General features: G+C 39.2%; 1 protein-coding gene across 4 annotated transcripts in view; it reads left to right on the forward strand.

The window, feature by feature from the left end:
- Nucleotides 1-23094, forward strand: part of PIP5K1B (phosphatidylinositol-4-phosphate 5-kinase type 1 beta) — a 306667-nt gene that overhangs the window by 17468 nt on the left and 266105 nt on the right. Inside the window, exons 1-2 of one of the 4 annotated variants that reach the window (XM_023213234.3) lie at nucleotides 17251-17363; nucleotides 19634-19791. The exons of 1 other annotated variant lie outside the window; for it this stretch is intronic. The gene's annotated coding sequence lies outside the window, so the exon portion shown is untranslated. Of the gene's footprint in view, nucleotides 1-17250; nucleotides 17364-19633; nucleotides 19792-23094 lie in introns of those variants that run through there. 2 more of the 4 variants (XM_023213233.3, XM_023213235.3) reach the window with 2 other exon arrangements.

The raw sequence follows: 23094 nt of genomic DNA on the forward strand, positions 1-23094 counted from the left end.
ATTAACTATAATTTCCCTACTGTACTATAAAATACTATAACTTTTCCCATCTATCTAACTGTGTTTTTGTATCCTCAACCAATTTCTCTTCATCCCCTCCTCTCCCCTACCCTTCATAGCCTCTCATAACTATCATTTTATTCTCTACCTCCATGAAATCCACTTTTTTAGCTCCCACATATGAATGAGAACATGCAATATTTGTCTTTCTGTGCCTGGTTTATTTCACTTAACATAATGACTTTCGGTTTCCACCATGTTGCTACAAATGACAGGATCTCATTCTTTTTTGTAGCTGAATAATATTTCTCTGTGGGGGGTGTGTGTGTGTGTGAGAGAGAGAGAGACACATTTTCTTTGTGCATTCATCCACTGATGGACACTTACATTGATTCCATGTGTTGGCTATTGTGAATAAACACTGTAGTAAACAGGGGAGTGCAGATATCTCTTTGATATACTGATTTCCTTTCTTTTGGATATATACCTAACAGTGGGATTGCTGATTCAAATGGTAGTTCTATTTTTTTTTTTTTTTTTTGAGGAACTTACATCTTGTTTTCCATAATGGCTGTACATCTTTACATTCCCACCAACAGTGTACAAATATTGCCCTTTCTCTACATCTTCTCCAGCATTTGTTACTTTTTGATTTTTTTGGTAATAGCCATTCTTACTAGGGTGAGATGTTATCCCATTGTGGTTTTGATTTGCATTTCCCTGATGATTAGTGATGCTGAGCATTTTTTTCATATACCTGTTAGCCATTTGTATGTATTCTTTTGAGAAATGTCTATTCAGGTATTTTGCCCATTTTTTAATCGAATTATTTGTTTGTTTGTTTGTTTTTTTCGCTATTGAGTTTCTTATGTATTCTGGTTGTTAATCCCTTGTCAAATGGATAAATGGATAGTTTGCAAATAGTTTCTCCTATTCTTTAGGTTGTCTCTTCACTTTGTTGATTGTTTCCTTTGCTGTGCAGGAGCTTTTCAGCTTGATGCAATCCCATTTGTCTATTAATATTTTGTTTTTGTTACCTGTGCTTTTGGGTCTTACCCAAAAAATCTTTGCCCAGACAAATATCTTATAGGATTTTCCCAACTTTTTTTAGGAGTTTCATAGTTTTAGGCTTTACATTTAAGTCTTTACTGAATTTTGAGTTGATTGTTGTATATGGTGAAAGATAGGTATCTAGTTTTATTCTTCTGCATGTGGATATCCAGTTTTCCCAGCACTATTTATTAAATAGACTGTCCTTTCCCCAGTGTATGTTCTTGGTGACTTTGTTGAAAATGGGTTGGCCACAAGTGTGTGGATTGATTTCTGGGTTCTGTATCTCCATTGGTCTATGTGTCTTTTTTTTTTTTTTTTTTTTTTTTTTTGCCAGTACCATGCTGTTTTGATTACTATAGCTTTGTAGTATAATTTGAGATTAGGTAGTATGATGTCTTCAACTTTGTTCTTTTTGCTCAACATTTCTTTAGCTATTTTCAGTCTTTTGTGGTTTTATACAAATTTTAGGATTATTTTTTCTATTTCTGTGAAGAATGTAATTGCTATTTTGGTAGAGATTGCATTGAATCTACTCTGTGTAGTGATGTTCAGATTCAATTGTTAAATTGATATACAGATTTAATTGTTAAAATGATAAGCATTTTAACAATACTCTTCCAATCCCTGAGCATGAGACATTTCATTTTTTGTGTTCTATTCAATTTCTTTCATCAATGTTGTATAGTTTTCCTTGCAGAAACCTTTCACTTCTTTGGTTGAGTTTATTACTAGGTATTTTTTTTTTTTTTTAGTTATTGTAAGTGGGGTTACTTTCTTGATTTCTTTTTCAGATTGATCACGATTCACATGTAAAAACTCTGCTGACTTTTGTATGTTGATTTTGAACATAACTCTTGAAAGTGGCTATGCTTGTCTTGTTCCAGATCTTAGTGGAAATGCTTTCAATTTTCCTTCTACTACTTTTTATTGCTTATTTTTATTCTCCTCTAGAAGAATAAAGAAACAAAGTGAACAACTCAAATTTTATACAGGTTTATTTCAGTTGATATACCTCAGACTAAAAGTGCCTACTTAAAATGTGTTTGTGGCTGAATGTTCTATTTCTGACTTAAAAAAAAAAGTGAATTAGCAAGAACATCTACCACACCCAGTGCAGAATATTCTTGTCATTTGTCATTCTCACTATTTTAAACTTTAAAGAAGAATATATATTTTGGCAGTTACACTACACCTATAGCTTCTCCTGAGCAGAGTTTATCTCCTGGTCTCATTGGTCAAACTTCCTGTGTTTTAAAATTGCATTTTGCATACATTTGCACATGTTGAATTTGGATGCAGTGAAAGCGCTTATCCAAGAAACACGGATTCTGTCTGACTCATCCGGCCTCTCTGCTGACACTTTGGTGAGCCCTGGTCAAGTGACTTGACCCTATTTGTGCATTTTTCTTTTTGTCATCTGTGGAATGAAAATCTAGCCACTGGCTCCTGACCTCATTCAAAGACATTTTGTGAGGCCAAATAAACGGAGGACCTTTGAGGTCCTTAGAACAAAAGCATTGCACACATTAGAGAATTTATTTCGTAAGAATTGCAGAAAGAGATCAGGCTCAGGGTAGCCACCATTATAGCCCATGAGTAAGCAAATATGAGCCAAGAGGTCCCCATAAAGGAGAGTTCTCTCCCATCCCTAAGGTCAAAGGTATGAGTGGGACACTTTGCTAAAGTCTGATAAGCGTTCCAGAATTTAAACATCACCTTCAGTATGGATGAGGACAGCAGCATGCTTTTATCTTTAAAAAGAGATGAACCCTGAATGTGGACGTTTATTGAAGAAAGCAAAACTCATACTTACTTGTTAAAGAAAAATAATGTTAGTGAACTGTGAATAATTCGTGTGAGAGGGTCCAAACTAGGACATAATTCTCTAAGTATTAAATAAGTTTGTTGCTTATTCCATTTAGTTTGTATGGTATGTGATTGCCAACTTATATCTTCTGAGTGCCTAATGCTCTGCTTTGCATACAAAGATGGTTAGTGTTTTATTTGGTGCTGCCCATTTAGATGTAATATGAGAAGCTCCTAGAAATCACCTAGAAAACACTTTTAACACCTGTGGAATCTTTCAGTTCGTTTGACTTTAACTGGACATTTCTCAAATGCTAATGAAAATCTTATTTAATAATAGAAATATTTAAACTAAAAGGGTGTAATTGGATTGTTTGTAACACAAAGAAAGGATACATGCTTGAGGTGATAGATATCCCATTTACCTTGATGTGATTATTACACATCGTATGCCTGTATCAAAATATCTCATGTGCCCCATAAATATATACACCTATATACCAACAGAAATTACAAATTAAAAAAATTGAAATGTTTATAGTCTGATGACCTATACCAAATGACAGAGGAATCTGACTGGAATTACCTGACCAAAAATGAGGGAAACTCATAGAGTATAATACCATTGGCATAAGTGTCACAAAATTGGATCTGTAGTCATGACACTGGATTTATAATAAGAGCCCCAAATCTTAATTCTTTAGTTAGCCTGGCAGTGAATAGAGTGGCACAATCATAATCATACAGGTGCTGTTTCTTAGTTTTCTGGTTTTAGAATCAGATTGTGGACTAAGCATGGCAGACTTGGTTATGATTGCCACCTACAGTGCAAATGTTAGCAACCTCAACAAAAGAAAAAGTGTAGTTGGCAGGAGGTGGGATGTGGCATCAGGGAGGAGAGGGTGCTAATATCCTCATTTCCTAAAATAGCAAGGTAAGCTATAGCTGTTAAAAGTTGCTGGAATTCCACAGAGGTTGTGCCATCTTGCATTCTCATAAGAGAGTTCCCGTTGCTCCAACTCTTTATCAACACTTGGCATGATCATTCTTTTGAATTTAGATATTCAAATAGTTGTGTCATGGTGGCTCATTGTAGCTTTAAATTGCATTTCCCTGACGGCTGATCATATTGAGTGTCTTTTCATGTGCCTATTTGCCATTCTTAGATGGTTTTTGGTAAGGTGCTAAACTCTTGTATTGATTCTAGTAAGGTTTTGTTTTTGTTTTTGTTTTTGTTTTTGTTTTGTAGCACACATAGATACTTTTTATATAGACAATCATGTTGTCTATGAACAAAGATAGTTTTGCCTCAGAATGGATGTTGGCAAAAACAGAAATGAAGACTTTAGTACTTAACATTACAAATAAATTGAACAGAAGAATTATAAGAATATATTAAACTTCAGGAGGAGGCCAGGGCAGTGTGAGGAGAATCCTTGGATATGAGTCAAGACCTAGAGATTCAAGCATGTTATCAACAGTTGTAAAGATAACTATCAAGAAACTAAAACAAAATTTGAAGAACAGTTGCCTTGGGAGAATGGAACTAGTGGCAGGGATAGGAAAAGCAAGAGTCGATCACTCTCACGAAGTCTTCTATCTGGTTTAATTCATTGCCTTGCACTTATATTTCCCTGAAAAAAGTAAATTATTGGCATATTGGTAATTAGGACATAAAGATAAAAGCAATATGAAGTAACTATAATAGGTAGAGGGTAAGACTGAATAATATAAAGAATGGGGGGAAGTGGTCTATGTTTAGAGGTATATAAAGAAAGGAGGGGCCCTCAAATGACAGTCAGTGCTGATGAACACGTGACACTTAGGTTCTTGCTGCATTCTAGGTACGTTCTAAACAATAAACATATGACACTTGTTTAATAATCACAGCAACCCATGGAGTAGATACTATTATCATCATTTAATAGAGGAGGTGAGGAGACCTAGAAGCACTTAGAGCGTGAGAAGCCATTAGAGGGTTGAGTGAAGGGAAAGGATATCCAACAAGAACCTCCTGCCCTGTGTCTCATGAAGAGGCAGTATTTCAAGAAGAGGCTTAAAGCTGAGAGTGTTTTGCTAATCAGTGAATATATGACTAATGAGCTGCTGGGGAAGTCAAGCCTTCTGTAAGTGAAAGTGTTTGCATTCATTGTACTCATAGGTACCTTCCCTAATGGTGATTGTGAGCCAGGACATTAGTTAAATTGTAGCTACTTAGAAGTAGCAATTCATGGCACACTTACTGATTTCTTCCTATGTTTAATGACACTAATATGTTCAATTATCATTTAAAAATTATCTTTCTTTGCTCAAAATTAATAATTGCAAGAAATACATTAGGGTACTGGTATATGGGGGTTGCATAAGTCGTTCACAACATTACGTCTCTTTTTTCACTTAATTTCACACAGACTTCTCCATAATATTCTATCTGCAAGTAATATTCTATTGTTATGAATTATTATGGTTTGTTTAATCATTTCCCCAAATGTTAGTTATTGAAGCCATTTTTAGCCTTTCATGACTATAATGAATATTCTAACAAGATGTTTTTTCCCTCCTTTGACTTATTTTCCCTTGAAAAGGGAAATTACTGGATCTAAGGGTATATTCAGCGAAATGGCTTTTGTTAAATATTGTTGGTACCCTTTAGGAAGTATACTAATTTGAAAGCTAACAAAAATCTACAAATATCAAATTCTACACAGCCATGCCAACATTGTAACTTATCATTTTATTTCTTAAGTCTCTCATCAGGATGAAAAAGCATAGAATGGTTATGTACAATTTGCATTGATGATTTTGTTCACCCTTTAATTGTGTATTTGGTTGCATATGAATATGACATGAAGAACATAAGAAAATATAATTCACGTAAAGGAGGTATATCATAGGATATAGAAAATAATACCGAAGGTCAACAAGATTTGGAGCACCTGATACGAACAGCTAGGAAATGGGATGCCAGTGAGGGTCTGCTCTATGCTTCCAATAAAAGTGAGGATAGAGTAATTGAAGAAATACTCCTCAAGACTAATTGAAACTAACATTCATTTCCAAAAAGTGAGCCATGTCAGCAGATGAGATTTATTTTTGGATTAAAAAGTTACTTCAAAGAAAGTTTTAGATCTGTTATCATGGCCCATATCCAATTACAACATTAAATTTTTTTTCTCTATAGAAACAGATTTCTCAATTCTTAACAAATATCACACTTTAAGTAATGTCATATAGAAGTAAATTCCAGAAAAGCAGAGAATTTCAGCCAACAGAAGTCATTGTAGTGGACCTTGACCTGGACTGTGTTGTGAAATAAAACTCTTGAACTTGTCACACCAAGTTGTGTTGGAATGGGACAATAAATTCCAAAGATTCATTGAGTCCTTAAAATGGGTGAGTAGACTTTATGTATATGCTGTGTACAAATTCAAATCAACACTAGCTGATTTGTTCCAACCTATTGGAAACAGGAAAAGGATGAATGGATTTCATGATTGTTTTAAATTTTGAATATAGTTATCCAATATTTCTTCTCCCCTCTTTTCATGAGAAAAGATTACCATGAAATGGGGCCAGGCAGGCCACTGGTTTCCTTGAAGTCTTAGTTGAAATCTATTCCTTCAATCATTAACCAGTAAACAGATATGACTTCCATTATCTTCACTGTCAAGGAAAGTTACCTTTAGCACATGCCTGTGGATGCCTTTCAATATGTGTCATAATTTGGTTTCAAGGGTCATGTGTTATGGTCAAGTGCTGCTTCAGAATCTTAGAGGCTGTTCTAGAACTCTTGATGTCTAAAGGTTGCCATGTTTCAATTTAACATCAGTTTGTGAATATCTGTTGTGCCAATATGATTTCTGGTATCCCTGATGTCTGGATAGAATGTATGTATTTTGTGGGGAAAACAGAAGATGTGAAGCTAACACTGCATTGTGTACAGTGGACAGGATCAATGATGATCCAGTTCCTTTGTCTTCCCAGCAAAGAACAGCCTCTGAAATGAGGCTAACATTGACCACTTCCATAGATTATTGAGAAGGTTAACCGAGATAAAGGAATATGGGTGGCAGGAACTAAGTAAATGATACTTCCTTTCACTTTTTATGTGCAAAGTATTTTGAAAGGTGCGGAGGGCAAAGGGGCTAACATTTAGACTGAGTGGCTGGATGGGGAAGCAATTGCAAAAACAAATGTGTGATCCTTGCCGTCAGGGAATTTGCAACAGATTGGAGGAGTGGGGCAAACACACTCAATTAGGGGAAGATAACGCAATTAACAGAAAGATGGTAAAAGTACTGAATGTGGCTGGAGTTAGCCTTAGGATTGCAAAGTAAGCCTTTGAGGTAGCACATGTGATGGTTTGTACAATCCAGATTTGAAGAAAGGCTGGCGCACAGGGCAAATGCATGCTAGGAAAATACTCTGAGAGACAGTCACACACTTTAAAAAGTGATAAAATGTTGTAATTATGTTCTTTACTTTTGAAAACTGCCTCCTCTTGTTTACTTCACTGTATTTCAGGAAGCATTTTATAATAAGCAAACTGCAACCCTTTTTATACTGTATGTGGAAGGAGGTGTGGGAAGTGATGGCGTTGACTCTCAGCTACTTCTGGCTGACCTCTGTCTTCAAGGGATTCTTGAGCCTCCACCGAAGCACCATGGGTGGGGCTGCTGCGAACTAGTCATGAGCTGGATTTGCTTGCTAGCCACTCCTGAAATTCTTACTGTGATGCTGGAATAGGGAGGTGGAGGAAATAAGCATTTTATTTATACCTCTCCTTTGGGATTTACCACCTTTCAAGGTGTAGTTTCAGTTATTTGCTGGTGTGTCTTATCTTCCCTGTTGGATTGTAAATTGCTTGAGGGAGGAAGGGTCTCTTGTTTATTTTTCAGTAAACAAAATGTTGTCAAAAGGAATTGGCTTTACTCCAAAGTCATGCTGATTGAATTACATGGATCTTTTTTGTTGTTGTTTATTTAATAGCACTATTCAAGAGTGAAACTATATCAATATTAATTTAGTCTTTGGCATATTTGGGATTCAAAGGAAATTCATTCTCTTACCACGTCTAACTTGTACTTCCCCGGTGTTAGGGATCAACCACAGCATGTTTTAGAGTCTTCATCTATATACCTCTGGAAATTCAGAAATTTGACCACCTACTGTTTGTACAGAGGAGATCAGAGGAGGCACTTGTCTCACATCTGATAGCTAAACCAGTCACCTGGGTCTGGTAAACAGAAGCAAGTGGAACCCAAAAAAAGACAAATTGACACATTTAACAAATGTAGGAAGGCCACTGTTTTCCCTGGGCATGGCTTTCTGGGAGAGCTCAGAGTTAAGTAGCAGTTGACATGAGAGAAATGGCAAGAACACAGTGGAGTAGAAAGGTCTGCTGTCCCTGAGGCAAAGCTGGGTAATTCTTGCTTGGAAAGAGTAGGCATTACAATTGATTACTGGCACAGTGGGCAGGCATCCATGAAACACTCATCCGGTGCTGGTGATGTGAAGGCGAGGGGAGAGGGGGTTGGAGATCATGGTGATGATGATGATGAAGATGATGATGATAATGTGGATGGAGCCTGTACCAATTTTGATGCTTTGTACATCCATTGAAGTTTTGTACCCTCTTCCTTATAGGAGAAGGGAAAGTTATTTGATCTAGGTGTAGTATTGTAAATACTCATGTACTTGTGTAATTGAATTGGAGGTAACTTATTTTTAGGAGTCCTCTAAGAAGCCAACCATCCAACCACAACATTTCCAGTGGGAAATGAGAAGCAGATTGCTGAAGAGAACCTTGCTGCTTACCATCTATACACATGCAGTATGGCGCTGGGTGCTGGTTTTTCCTCCAGTACAATGGCTAGTCTCTGCCCACTTCCACCAAAGTGTGTGAGCCAGCCTTGCATTAGGCTCCAAACTGAAGAGCCTTGCATATTTGGTTTTTCTCTGTTTGTTCATTTTGTGTCTACCAGTCCAACTGGTTGACGTGTGAAGCAGTGTGAAGAATGAGGGCTAACTGTAGTGCTTCCCGAAGAATTTTTAAAATTGCTCTTTCCCTTGAGTTCTATTGTTTAAACTATGCACAAACTCTGTGTGACATTTAGATTTGGGAAAAAAACAATTGAATAACATTTTTCTCAGTCAGTTTGAGGTCACAGACCAAGGGTTTTTCTCTTTTCTTCTGAGATACCCACTTATTGAAACACTTAGCTTTTTTTTTTGAGATGGAGTCTTGCTTTTTCCCCCAGGCTGGAGTGCAGTGGCGCAATCTCAGCTCACTGTAACCTCTGCCTCCTGGGTTCAGGCGATTCTCCTGCCTCAGCCACCCAAGTAGCTGGGACTACAGGCACAGGTCACCACGCCCAGCTAATTTTTGTATTTTTAGTAGAGACAGGGTTTCACCATGTTAACCAGGCTGGTCTCGATCTCTTGACCTCATGATCCACCCCCTCTTGGCCTCCCAATGTGCTGGGATTCCAGGCACGAGCCACCATGCTCGGCCATACTTAGACTCTTCAAAGGATCATTTAACTAGTATATTTATTAGGAGGCAGTAGAATGTACTGTGGTGATTAAGAGCTTGAATTTGGGTGCAAATTCTGGCTCTGAAACTTCCATGCACCCCCACGAAAGTCACTTAGCTACTTTATTCTTCAGCATTTTCAGCTATAAAATGGGGGTAATTATGTACCTACCTCATTGACTTATTGTTAAAAACTAAATGTTAAGCACTCAAATTCTTGCTAATATTTATTGGACAATTTGATTGATCAAGGCACAAAATACATACAGAAAAGTAGATGAAGTTCACCCCATTAAAGAGTTTACTACAGTGTTGTTGAGGAAATATGCATGTGAGACACAACCAACTGCCTGGGAACTCAGTGAGACAGCTTTTATTAGAGTTCAGAGGAGAGAAAGATCACTCCTATGTGGGAGGCACACAGAATTAATAAAGCTAGAAGAAACAATAGAAAGGGAAAGATGTCTTCACTGGGAGGGAAGGACCACAAGAACGAAGACTCAAAGCTACATCCAACATATCTCTACTGCTTGGTTGAGTGGTTGACCAGTGAAGACTGCTGGTAGCAGGCAGATGGGTCCAGAATGTATAAAATGGACTGGATATAGAAGATCCTCCTCCTTTTTCTCTCTACTTATTTTTCCTCTAATGTGATGACTGCTACCTGCTCTCAGGACATTTTGCTCAAATGGTCTTGAAACTCACAAGGATAAGAATGTCCCTCCAGTCTATACAAAAGGGAGAAACAGGATTGATAAGGAAGGAAGAACATGTTTATCTATAAATCCACAATCTGATGGAAGAACTATTCTGCAGAACATTTGGTGAGGTTAAAAGAGAAAGAAAAGCAGCCCATCAGTTTGACTGTTGCGGGAACCTTCTACCAGCCAAACAGATGGAGGCTGAGGCTGATCCGTTGATACTATGCAAATGGCAAAACTGGAAAAGGCAATAGGAGGTGACCATCTCAGCTTCTGGCTGATTGGGCTAAAAACAATGCAGTACCTTTCGGCCTATTTTTGTCACTTTTCAGAATACAACAAATAAATTGCCGTATTGGATTTAATACCAACCATTAAGAAAGAATGACTTTATGGTGTGGAAGATGGAGGAGCCTTCGATGACAACAGTCCTGATCTCTTGGAAGTTTTTTTAAACAAACTTTTTATATGAGAACATGTTTAGATTTAGAACACTATTACACATGTAGTGAGAGAATTCTTATATAACTCATACCAGTTTCTCCTATCTTTATCTTATATTAGTACATACATTTGTCACAATTCATCAACTGATTTTGATATACTACTGTTTTGCTATTTTCTGTAATGTCCTTTTTTTCTTGGTCTTTGCTCTTGTTCCAGGATCCTATCTGGAATACCATGTTATGTTTGTCATTAGATTTGTCATGTCTACTTAGGCTCCTCTTGGTTATGACAGTTTCACAGATTTGCCTTGGTTTTGATGACCTTGACAGTTTTGAGAATTACTGTCTAGTGTTTTTTTAGAAAGTCCCTTGCTTGGGGACTTTCTCATCATTAGACTGGAGTAATGTACCCAGGAGTGTTTGGGGGACATCATATCAAGGGTAAAACTATCATATCACATCACATCATATCAAGGGTAATACTATTAATATGACTGATCACTGTTGATACTGATCTTTATCATCTGGCTGAAGTAATAGTTGTCAGGTTTCTCCACGGTAAAGTTATTCGTTGTATTCCCTTCTCTTTTTATACAGTAGTCTTTGGAAGCAAGTCACTCTTTTTAGCCCACATAGAAAGAGTGGAGTATCCTTTAGGGTAAAGTATCTATAAAAATTATGTGCAATTATTCTGCATGAAAAATTTGTTATTCTCCCCATTTATTTACTCATTCAATCATTTATTTATATCATTATGGACTCATATATTTTATACTTTGAGTTATAATCCAGATACTGCTTCATTTTCTTGCTCATGTTGTTCCAGCTTTAGGTCATTTTTTGCCTCCTCTTGCAGTTGGCTCCTGTAATCCTTGAAATACTCCTGTCATTTTGGGGCTTTGTTTGCTTGCTGGCTTGCTTTGTAGCACCTTCTTACTTTCTGGCACCACAAGATGCTCTTAGCTCACTTGGTATATATTTCCTGTCTCCGATCTCTCGGAATTTGTAACTATGAAGAAAAAATCTCCAGTCGAAGACATATTACTAGGGCTTTAGGAGAGCAGATTTAAAAACATTCAAGAAAATAAATCAGATCTCACAGCTTTTTAGGGATATGTAATTCAGAAGGGATGAGAGTTTCTGAAAAGTGAAATCCTGATTAGACAAATATGATGAAACTTCATGAGAGATATAAGGAGATAGAATCTAAGGGAACCCATGTGGCTTCAGAGGACACTATGATTAGTTTGTATTTTAAAAAGACATGTACAGAAGATGAAGAAAGAACTTATGATTGAACTAAGTTTCTAAAAATATCACCAAAAGTTACTTAGCTGCTGGTTTGTTAAAATGATTATATCACTCTACCAAATGAAGTTATTTGGTTTGCCTATAAAGCAGCTATATTAAAATGGGTGCTTTTGTCACTTCTCTGAAGTAATCTCTGATCATCATTCATTTACTCAATGAATTTTTAGTTGCCCACTATGTGAATTTTTTTTTTCTTTTTTTTTTTTTGAGATGGAGTCTCGCTTTGTTCCTCATGCTAGAGTGCAGTGGCATGATTTTAGCTCACTGCAACTTTCCCGGGCTCAGGCAATTCCCCTGCCTCAGCCTCCCAAGTAGCTGAGATTACATGAGATTACAGACACCCACCACCACACCTGGCTAGTTTTTGTATTTTTAGTAGAGACAGGGTTTCACCATGTTGGTTAGGCTGATCTCGAACTCCTGACCTCAAGTGATCTGCCTGCCTCGGCCTCCCAAAGTGCTGGAATTACAGGCGTGAGCCACCACACCTGGCCTACTGTGTGAATTTTAATGCCCATTATGTGAACACTTAGGCTCTGGGGATGCACAGTGGTAGATTTTTGGAGCTACCAAAATCTGTGCTCTCTTGGAATTTATATTTGAATTATATATTATATATATATTATTTATTTGTGGGTTGTTTTTTTTTTTTTTTGAGACACAGTCCTGCTGTGTTGCCCAGGTTGGAGTGCAGTGGTGTCATCTCAGCTCACTGAAACCTCTGCCTCCCAGGTTCAAGCTATTCTCGTGCCTTAGCCTCCCAAGTAGCTGGGATTACAGGCATGTGCCACCACAACCAGCTAATGTTTTGTATTTTTAGTAGAGATGGAGTTTAGCCATGTTGGCCAAGCTGGTCTCGAACTCCTGGCCTCAAGTGATCCGCCTGTATCAGCCTCCAAAAGTGCTGGGATTACAAGCGTGAGCCACCGCACCCGGCCACGAATAGATATTTTAAATATGACAATAATACATGCTTTGGAGAAAGGTAAAGCAGGATAAGGGAGTCGGGGGTTCTGAGGTGGGGTGATGGGACTATTATTTATATACGGCAGTTGAGGAAAGCCCCATTGCTAAGGTGGCATTTGAGCAGAGACAGGGAGGAAGTAAGGGAATGAGCCATGTGCATACCACTAGGAAGAGTATTTCAGGCAGAGGGAACAGACAGTGCAAAAGCCTGAAGCAGGAATGGCTTGGAACACTCCAGGAATAGCAGGTTGGTCCATGAGCCTGGAGCGGGGTCAGCCAGGTAGTGAGATGGAGTGAGTGAGGACAAACACACGTTTGGGCAGGTGGTGTCTGGGATGGAATCACGGAAAGTGCGTATGAGTGGCTGTCGTGGGAGCTGGGTACTGCTGTGGAGTTGGGCTGTGGAGGTCCTTGTGAAAACTTGGTTTTTTTCTTTGAGGAGAGAGGAGCCATTGGAGGCTTTTGAGCAGAGGAATAGGGTCATCTGATTTCGTATTTGAAAAGGACCACTCTGGCCACTCTGAATGTTGCAAAAGTAGAAAGACCAGTTAAAAAGTCTTTTACTCTACTAGTATATTTTGTCTTAATCTATTAATCTTGATCTATTTGTATGCTTATTTCACATGTAGTAATTGTGCACGTACAGTTTTGCCATCTGTGTATTTTAACATTTTTCTTCTGTTGCTCTGTAGTCCTCAGGTTTATAACATTCAGTGGCTGCATAATAGTTTGTGTATAGTCTCCTACTGCTGCTGTAAAACTTACCACAAATGGAATGACTTAAAAGGATACAAATTTATTTTCTCGCAGTTCCAGAGGTCAGAGTCCTAAAATCAAGGTGTTGGCAGAGCTGCACTCCTTCTGGAGGCTCTAGGGGAGAATCCGTTTCCTTGCTTCTTCCACCTTGTAGAATCCACCCTCGCTCCTTGACTCATGGCCCCTCACTCCATCTTTAAAGCCAGCAGCATCTTCAAACCTTACGTACCCCTCTGCCTCTGCTTCAGTCACCACATCTCCTATTCTGAACCTCCTGTCTCCCTCCTCTACACACTTTGGTGATTACATTGGATCCATTTGGATAATCCAGGATAATCTCCCCATTTTGAGACACTTAATTTAATTACATCTAGAAGATTCCTTTTACCATGTAAAGTAGTATATTCACAAGTTCTGGGGATTAGGATGTGAACATCTTTGGGGACATTATTCAGCCTACCACAGCTGATGTTTTATGGTTTACTTAAACATTTCCATTATTGAATACTTAGAAGGCATCCAGTTTGGGGCCATTTTGATATTCCTATACTTCCTATATTTATATACTTTGACCTTCTTTTCTTTCAGATTGTGTCTCTTAAGATAAATATCCAAGTTTAGGTTTCCTGGAACAAAGAGCATGAACATCTTATGTATTTGCTTCCAAGTACAGTTACTCTATTGGATGTCCATTTCCCTACAACCTCACTAGGTTAGCCTTCTATCTCTTAAAGGTGTGTTTCCAGTTTGTCACAAAATGACATTTTATTGGTGTGTTTATTTTATTTCCTTAATGGTTAGGTTGAACCTTTTTGGAGTGTGCGTGGGGGCATATGTCATTTGTATTTTGAGAATAGTGTGTTTATTTTGCTTTTTAGTTGTATCTGGAGCTAGAAGAATGGAGACAGGATTAGACTGTTTCTTAAGTAAGGGCATAAGGCTGGCATGAATAGATGACGTATGCAGAACTATATTGCTTTCAATTCTCCATCAAAGGAAATGATTTCCAAATTGAAAAGGGTGTTACTAAAAGGGATTTGGATGACAGTGAAAGAAAATCCAGGTAATTTGAATGCATTTACCTCTCTGGGGCACACTGGATTGTATCTCAGGGTTAGCAGGGTTGAAGGAGTTAGCAGACATCATCTTTGAGCCATTGCTGGTGATTGTTGAGTGAACTTGGAGAGTGGCAGAGGTTCCAGAAGACCAGAGATATGCAAATGTTGTTCTATGTAGCTTTTGACAAAGTTGAATTCCTAAAACTTTCAATGTATGAAATGCACCCTTGCAAAATTTCTGGGCTACCATCATATGAATTATTTAGTAGTCCAGAGAAGAGATTGCATTGATCCTTAGGAACCAGCATAAATCTAGTAATGTGTAGTGACCAGTTGTCACATTTTCTTTTATAAAAGGGGCTTCTGTATTGGAAGATAAATGCCAAAGACATCAAAGCATTTGACAAATATTTCTCGCCGTTCTCCTTAAGCACATAATAGAGAGATGTTGGAGGATGACAGAATCATGCAATAAATTCATAGCTGATTCTATTCATATGCTATAACATAGGTAATGACTGAGTGTTTGTTGGCCTAGAAAGAGGTTTCCAGTGGCAGGTATTTAGGGTTTTCTTGGCCCCAAACTGAAGAAGGGTCCCTTAGAACTTGGATAGAAATCTTAAAAATTCATATTTATGTGGCTGATGATATAAACCTATAGAATAAATCTTCATAATATGAACTATGAAAATAGGCCAACACCAACTAAATACATTTAACAGAAATAATGAGAACTTCTAAAATTGAGGTTGTATTTAGAATTGAAACAGTTGATTTTCTTTATTTTTGGCCTTCTTGAATTTCACCAGTTAAAAATAAAAACAATAACATTTGTATAGTGAAAATGACTTTTTAAGGTTAATTCGTGTATGGTAGGAGAATGCTGGGTCCACCTACATATGGTTGCTGTGAGAGCATGCTATAATAAAGAATTGCTGCACTGAGAGGAAAAGATGTGAGTACTGTTCCTGTCACCACCATAAACTAGTTGTCATCTTGGGCCAGCAGTTGGCATCACCTTTCTTGGGTCTGCGTATTATCATCTGAAAGCTGGAGATGACAAGAGGTGGGGTGAAGTTAATCACTTTGCCCCATTCCCGCTCTCATGTGATATCAGGCAGTACAACTTGTTTCTCATGTTCCTTGGCAAGTTTGGCCAAATTTCTAGACTCTTAAATGGACCCTTCCAGATATTTCTAGCTTAAACAGACCCTTTCAGGCCCTCTCTGAGAAGGGGCCTCTTTTCTTTTAATCTGCAAGTTCCTTCAGATCACCCTTCTTCAGGATCATATTAAAGTATCCACATTTTCAATGCTTCATTTCAAGTTTCAAACAGTGTACTTGAGCCCACTTTGATCTCAGGAAGGTCAACATTGTTTATTTCTTTTTTGGGGGGCTCAGGCCCACACCTTGACATTTCTGGATGAGCCTATAGCCTCTTCTTCACTGGCCAAAAATGTTCCCCATGGCTTTACCATGGGGTCTGGCCTTCAGTTTCTCCATTCTCCATCAGCCGACCCTGAACAATCCTGGCCACCGTCAGCATTTGATCATCGACTGTTTCTCTAGCTTCCTTCCCAGCACCACGATTTTGATTCCATTGTAATCTTTATGACCATTTAATTTTGAATTTTTAAACTTCATATTTTATTTTCCTATTTTGTATCTTCACATTATCATTTGTAAAGGAGTTTAAAATATTTCCTGTGCCTCAATTTACTCTTGCCTAGTCTGATTTTCCCCTTATCAGTCCTCAAATATCATCAGCTCTTTATTTTCTGCTCTTATGGGACACAACATTTGTACATCTTCATACAACCTAGCCTTTGGCTTCTTTTGTCTATATACTTGGATTAACCTCTCAGAGTTGGAGATCTTTGACTGAGGGATGTAGTAGTATAGTTCTTGATCCATTTTGGGTACCTTTATTTTGACTGACAAGCACAAGAGGCCACTTTAGCACATTATATTCTTTCCTTAAAACTTTAAAATATTTAATAAGTCAGCATTTATATTTAAACATATAAATTTCAGCCTCTTTCTTAGGGCTCCCCTTAATACCACAGTAATTTTGGTTGGAGGAATATTTTGTAGCCTGTGATATCTCAGATTGCAATACTTCTCTGCCTCCTGTTTCCTGCACTTCTCCTCTAGCTCCTTCCACTGAGAATTCTCCCCAGGCAGCATTTTCACGCTTTCAGTGCTCATTTCAGGCACTTTCTTTTCACGCTTTCAGTGCTCATTTCAGGCATGTGCCTATGCATGCTTGAGGCTTTGCCCTAAACTCATGTGACCTGCATAGCTAATTTCAGATTTTCAGTCTAGGCTTACTACTGCTGAACCCAAGAGACTGAGGTATTGCCCAGACTCCTGCACGCTGTCTGCCAGCCACAGGTACATCCTGGGGTCATGTATTATGCTCCTGGTTAGCACATTGGGCAGGAAACAAGATACCCATTGTGGCTGTGACCAGGTGTAGAGTCTCTTTGCTTATCTGAAAAACAGTTCTTTGACCTCACTACCTGCGGCCAGTCCTTCCTGCTGCTGTGTCCTTGATAGGCTAGCTCCCCACCCTTTGCCTAGAAAGCATTCCCAATCTCTACCAGTAAGATAAATGGAGCAAAACAGGAAGCCACTTCTCTGCGGCCCAAGGCTCTGCTATACAAGTGTTTGCATCCAATGTCTGAATTTTCTCCATGAAGAAATGGAAGATCTTGGGACAAATCTTTTGGTAAGATTTAGAAATTGCATAGCTCCTAACAAGGCTTTATAAATAGAAGTACTTAAAACCTTTGGGACATGGATACTTTCAGAAAGTGTTTTTAGTTTATCTCATTTCTATACATTTTTTGGGCTGACTAAATGTTAAGTAGTTCTAATACAGTATGGTACAATGGGTCTCTTCAGTCTCTTGGGTTCAGTGGAAGTTAAGTGGCTGTTATATGTGTAGTTCACAACAGCAGAAGACAGAAATAACCTATGTCTTCTCCATAATCACAGAGATACCTAGCATGAGGACAAAGATGCCTTTTAATACATTTTTCTCGTGAAGCTCTCTGATAGTAGTCTTCTAGGCAATGCAGGAGTTCAAACTTCATAACTACGACTCTGGTTCAGTAGCTCTGATGAAATCACTGGAGCTCCTGTAGCAACTGAATTGTTTGCGTGTCATAAAATTATGATATGCTTCAAAGGCAAATATTTATTTAGTGAGAAATGTAGGTGTGCACAGTAAGGCTTGCGCCTTCCTCATGGCGTATTTCCTTATGAAGTTTATTAGTCTCTGACTCTAGGCAATGTGATATTATGGGAGTGGCACAGACCATAAATGTCACAAGATCTGAGCTGAAGCCATAGTGTAGCTAGTTATCCTCGAGTTGTAAGACTTCAGGCTCAGAAGCCAGTCGGTGTGCCAGAGGTGTTTTACCTACAAACCTGAGAGGGATTGGGGAAAGTTTTAGATCAGGTCATTTCTAAGAATTCTTTTAGCTTTAAAATCTCAAATTAGTATTTCTAAATGCCATTTTACCCACTTTTATATAATTACCCATTTAACCAGACTTAGAAAATTATGAAGAAAAAATATATACTCTTTCATTCCCTAACACAGATAAAATCATTATTCATGTTCTGGAGCATTAGCTTCCTTTTTTCTGAGCAGATATATCTAAGAAAGCCTAAAACAGTGTGTATACATACATTTCAAAAATTGGAATCATATATTTCTTCATAAATTGATTTTTGTTTCATTTAACATTATCCCATGTCATCTGAGTAGGACTTAGAGTTTTTGTCCAAAACTAGATTTCCTTGGTCACTTTTGCAGTTTTCTTTGGAATTTTCCGTATTGAAGACAATGTTATGCACTCTCCAAACTAAGCACCCTTGGCTTCTGAATGTGCTGTAAGTACAGTCAGTTGATTTCATTCCAGAGAACAAGCAGTAGAAGTATCCCAGAGCACTCTGCCTTCTTGCTGTCACTGCATAGGTAGAGACTGCCATGGCCAGGGGTCAAGGTGGAGGATAAGGGGTGACCCCTAAAAAATGACATTAGCCGGTGACCAAACAGTATCTCGAATTGTCTTGAAAGCCCACCAATCCATTGTAGAATGACCTTTACAAATAGTTTTGCTTGTGTACAACCAGATGAGATGGGGCTGACTCTGAGCAAGGGGATAAAGAAGGGAAACTTGGTAACCAAGCCTGTTCTTTCTGTTCTCTGCCTTCCTCCTCCACGCCTCACCTCTTCTTCTCTTTGGCATTTATCTTCACACTCTCTAGCCCCCCAGTTATCACTTTCTTCTCCATGGGCCCGTTGCATTTTGTTCATGCTGCTGATAGAGTCCTTATCACGTATTACTTGAAAGATTTGGGTGGTAGTTGTTGGGGGTGGGGAGAAGCAGGGTAGGTAATCATGACCCTACTCATAAGAAGTTTATGTCTCCTCACTTCTATATGAGTTTCAGAATTGGAAGATAATCTTAGCTAGGGTTAGAAGAACATGTGAAGCTGAAATATTACTGAATATTTAAAAATTGTTTTCCACTATTACTTGTTTCCTTGCATGTGGTTTCAGTGACATTATGGATTACATTGGTTTTGGTGGCCTTGCTTGGAATTTCAACACCAGAGAGCCTATATTAAGAAATCCTACATTTAGTGGGAAGTTTTACTACATCACTGGATGTACTATAAGGTCATCTGGTTTCTGATTCTTAAGTTCTATAATTTGTAGCACTGTTTCCATGGCAAAGTGCATTCCAAGTTCTAAACAGCTGAGTTTTGGATCTCAGCTCCTTTGAGAGTTGTGGAACACTCAGACACAAAATTATCTTTAAATATACAGATAGGTGTATGTAATTTGCGTTGTATGTAGGACTAACCACTTATTTTTAAGCCCTTATTATGTGTCAAGGGCTATAATAAGAGCCTTCATACATTCACTTGCTCCCCTCCTCACCGTGATTCTTTGAGGTAGGCATTATTATCTCCATTTTACAGATGAGGAAGCCAAGGCCCAGCAGAGCTGAGATGTGACTGCAGAGCCGTCCCAACCCCAGTCCTCTGACCTTTCTCTGGTGCCTGATACCTCTCAGCATTTGAGGGCCTTTTCTCTTTCTGCTTCATCTCCAAAGGTCCTTCTAGGAGACAGGTGAAAGGTAATTCTTTTGAAAATACCTATTTTAAAGCAGTATTATTCACTTCGAGATACCCATTGATTTCCTTTGATGAAGCCCAATACCATGCTGGATCTTTGCTGTGTCTGAGTGGTGTGAATGGGCAGCTATGGGGGTGGCCTCAGGAGCCTGTAGAAACAGGTACCCCAGGAAAATTTTTTACACAAAAGAACACTATAGCATCTGACTACAAGATTCAAATAAACACACTCAAAATGGTCTGTAGAGAATAGAGTGGTCGACAATGATGGATAGCAGGTTTCTCTCTTTTTAAAAACATTTAATTATAGTGTTCACACAAATCTAACTGAAAATATGAGCCAGAATGTTCATTTGTTCATTCACTCATCAGCTATCAGACTTTGAATGAACCCACATATATATCAGATTTTGTACTAGGCCCCAGGAGGGTACAAAAGTGGATGAAACATAGTCCCTGCCTTCAAGAAGCTCAGAACCTAGTGGAGAGCAGGCCCAGAAACCTTCAGATCCTCTGATGTGCATTTTAAAAATAGCCCAAATACCAAAACTTTTTTTTTTTTTTTTTGAAACAGGGATGTCATTCTGTCACCCAGGCTAGAGTGGTGCAACTATAGCTTACTGCAGCCTTGACCTTCCAGGCTCAAGCAATCCTCCTGCCTCAGCCTCCTGAGTAGCTGGGACTACATTTGCATGCCACCATGCCTGGCTGATTTTTTATTCTAGTGTAAAGTTGGGGCTATGTGTCCAGACTGGTTTCAAACTCCTGGGCTCAGGTGATCGTCCTGCCTTAGCCTCCCAAACTGTTGGGATTACAGGTATGAGCCAGGCTTGGCCCAAAATGTCTTTTAATGTCAGCTTTGAATGAGCTTTCATAAGAACAGTGCATATGTGTGAGGAGAAATCCCTGTCACATGGTGTTGATTTGGTAAGCAACACTTCCAATATCAGAAAGACTTGGTCAGTATATGTTAATTTGCTAAAACCCACTGGCATATAAGGATGCTGTAGCGGTTGACTTTTCCACATTTGCTTAACCAAAGTGCCAGTTTATTGAAGATGAGTTCCGTGTCATGTTTTACTGCCCTGCATGTTAAGACTTGCTTTTCATGACACTAAGACAATGGGAGATTAAATGGGTGGAGTTAAAGAGGCCCCTGTCCTTCCATTGATTCTCCTCGGGTTTCCTGCTGATTATGGGTTGAGGCTCTGGCCTTCTCAGCTGGGTGCCAGATGAATGTACTGGAAATCCTGTTAGGGTAACTTCTAAGAAGACGACTAATAAGGCACAATATTGGGAACTCAATCAGAGATCAGAGCTGTTTCAGGAGGATCAGAGCTGAGCTTGATGGAGGTTCCTGGTGATAGGGATTCCTTCCTGAAACAATTTGTCTTCCTGAAAAAGGAGGAAGGTGTAAGAACGAGAACCACTGATGTATGCAGGAGGTCCGTAGCCTCAGTTGCCATAGATACTGAAGGCTCTGCATGGCCTGGCCGAGGATGGACAATGTTACAAGGTGTACCCACAAACCACAGTGATCTTCATCCTCAAGCTGGGGCATGCCGGGCCTCATTTTTGGAAAGTACATTTTCCATGAGATGTGCTAGCACAATGGGGTTCTATGTGTAATCTGCCTTGAACAAATAGGTTTCATGGGAGGCCATCAAAAAACAACTTCATCAAGTCTCCTACTCTCCCATTAATATTTATACGGTGGAAAGCATTTCCCCTGTTTTTTGGATGAAAACATATCACGTGGCTATTCTGATTCCTCATATATAGTAAAAAACCCCACTTTAATTTGCCAGATACTTAGTATGTCTAGTATCATGGGATAGTTAAAGCTTCCAACTTCATTCATATTTATAACTGCTCCCCTTCCTGTGGCTAGGGCCTGTTGCAGGGAGAGGGGGCTGTGGTTGGAGGCTTTTTCTCTTGCTTACTCAGTAGCTATGATTTCTGGACTGGGGTTAGGGGCTGGGTGGGAAACAGTAAGGAGTGTAGGAAAGCTTTTACTTGGCAGGCGGTATCATAGGAGAGCTCTTTATGTGTTGTGGGTGTTTAGAGTGGATTATTTCACTTGTGGGGCCTTTTGTGGGTTCTTTGGAGGTACCCTCTCACCTTGTCTCTGGGGGCCTCTCACCTCCAGTTTCCTTGTTGGGGCTGCTACACTCTCTTCAGCCTAATTGCAGACTCCTTCCACAGTCTCTAGAAAGCCCACCAATCCATTCGTACTCCTGTCTGCTGGGTTCTATTGCTGTCCAGGTGGCCCTTGTTGGGAAGACCCTATTATATACCCTGTATATATGCTCATGGTGTGGTCCATGGGAAACACTCACATTTCCTTTGTTCCCACCAACTGGGAGAGGGCAGGCTGCTCCCAGGGCAGCTGTCATTTCCTTTGGCTTATCCAGCCAGCTCTCCAGTTCTTCAGATTTCTTAAGCAGAAGTCCCAAACAAGGTCACAGTGCCTTCCGTATCGTAACAGCCTCATGCTCTCCAGGTAGTCCTGTTGAGCCCCCTCACTAGGCTGGAAAGGGGAGAAGCAGGGAGGGGCAGGTACTCTTATCTTTTCCTAAGCTTAGTCTTTTAGGCTAGGACCAGACTGGACTGCAGCCTGCTTGCTTCAAACATTCTCTCCTTTTAGCCACCAACAAACAATCTAGCCTACTTGTAGCCTCACTGTAGATAAGAGGTTTAAGACCAGTGAAAAAGGTTTTGGGCTATGTTCTTTGAAAAACTGCATCTAGGCCTGACACTTCACTTTGGAATCTGGTATCTCATCCATCTTTGTGGCTTGTTCGACACTTCCCATTTTGATGTTCTGTAATACCTTCTTGGGAAGCAGGGCTTATCCTTAGCTCTTCGAGATGCACGTGACACACAGCATAGAAAAGGCTCTTGGGAGTAGACAGGAGTGTCCACTTCGTTCCAGCTTCTTCCTCTCCTGCCCTCCATCCTGCTCCAGGACCTGTGCTCCACCTGAACCTTCCACCCAGGAAGCTCCCTCTCTGCTGCCTGCTCCTGCTCTGTGTTGCCAGCTTCTTCTGTTCCTTTAGGATTCATAAATGTTCCTTCCTTAGTAAAGACTTCTTTGCTCAAACGCCACCTAAGTAGATCTCCCCTAATTTTCTGTTTTCTATTACTGCAGTTGCCTTTATTTCCCTCACAGTACATCTTACATTATAAATGATAATGTTTCCAAATAAATTATACAAGCTATTTAGTGTCTTACTCGCACATCAAATGGTAAGCCCCATAAAGGAAAATTCATGTCTGTTTTATTCGGTAATAGAAACCTAACC

This window comes from Piliocolobus tephrosceles, chromosome 14 (assembly GCF_002776525.5).
Source record: "Piliocolobus tephrosceles isolate RC106 chromosome 14, ASM277652v3, whole genome shotgun sequence".
Taxonomy (NCBI): Eukaryota; Metazoa; Chordata; class Mammalia; order Primates; family Cercopithecidae; genus Piliocolobus; species Piliocolobus tephrosceles.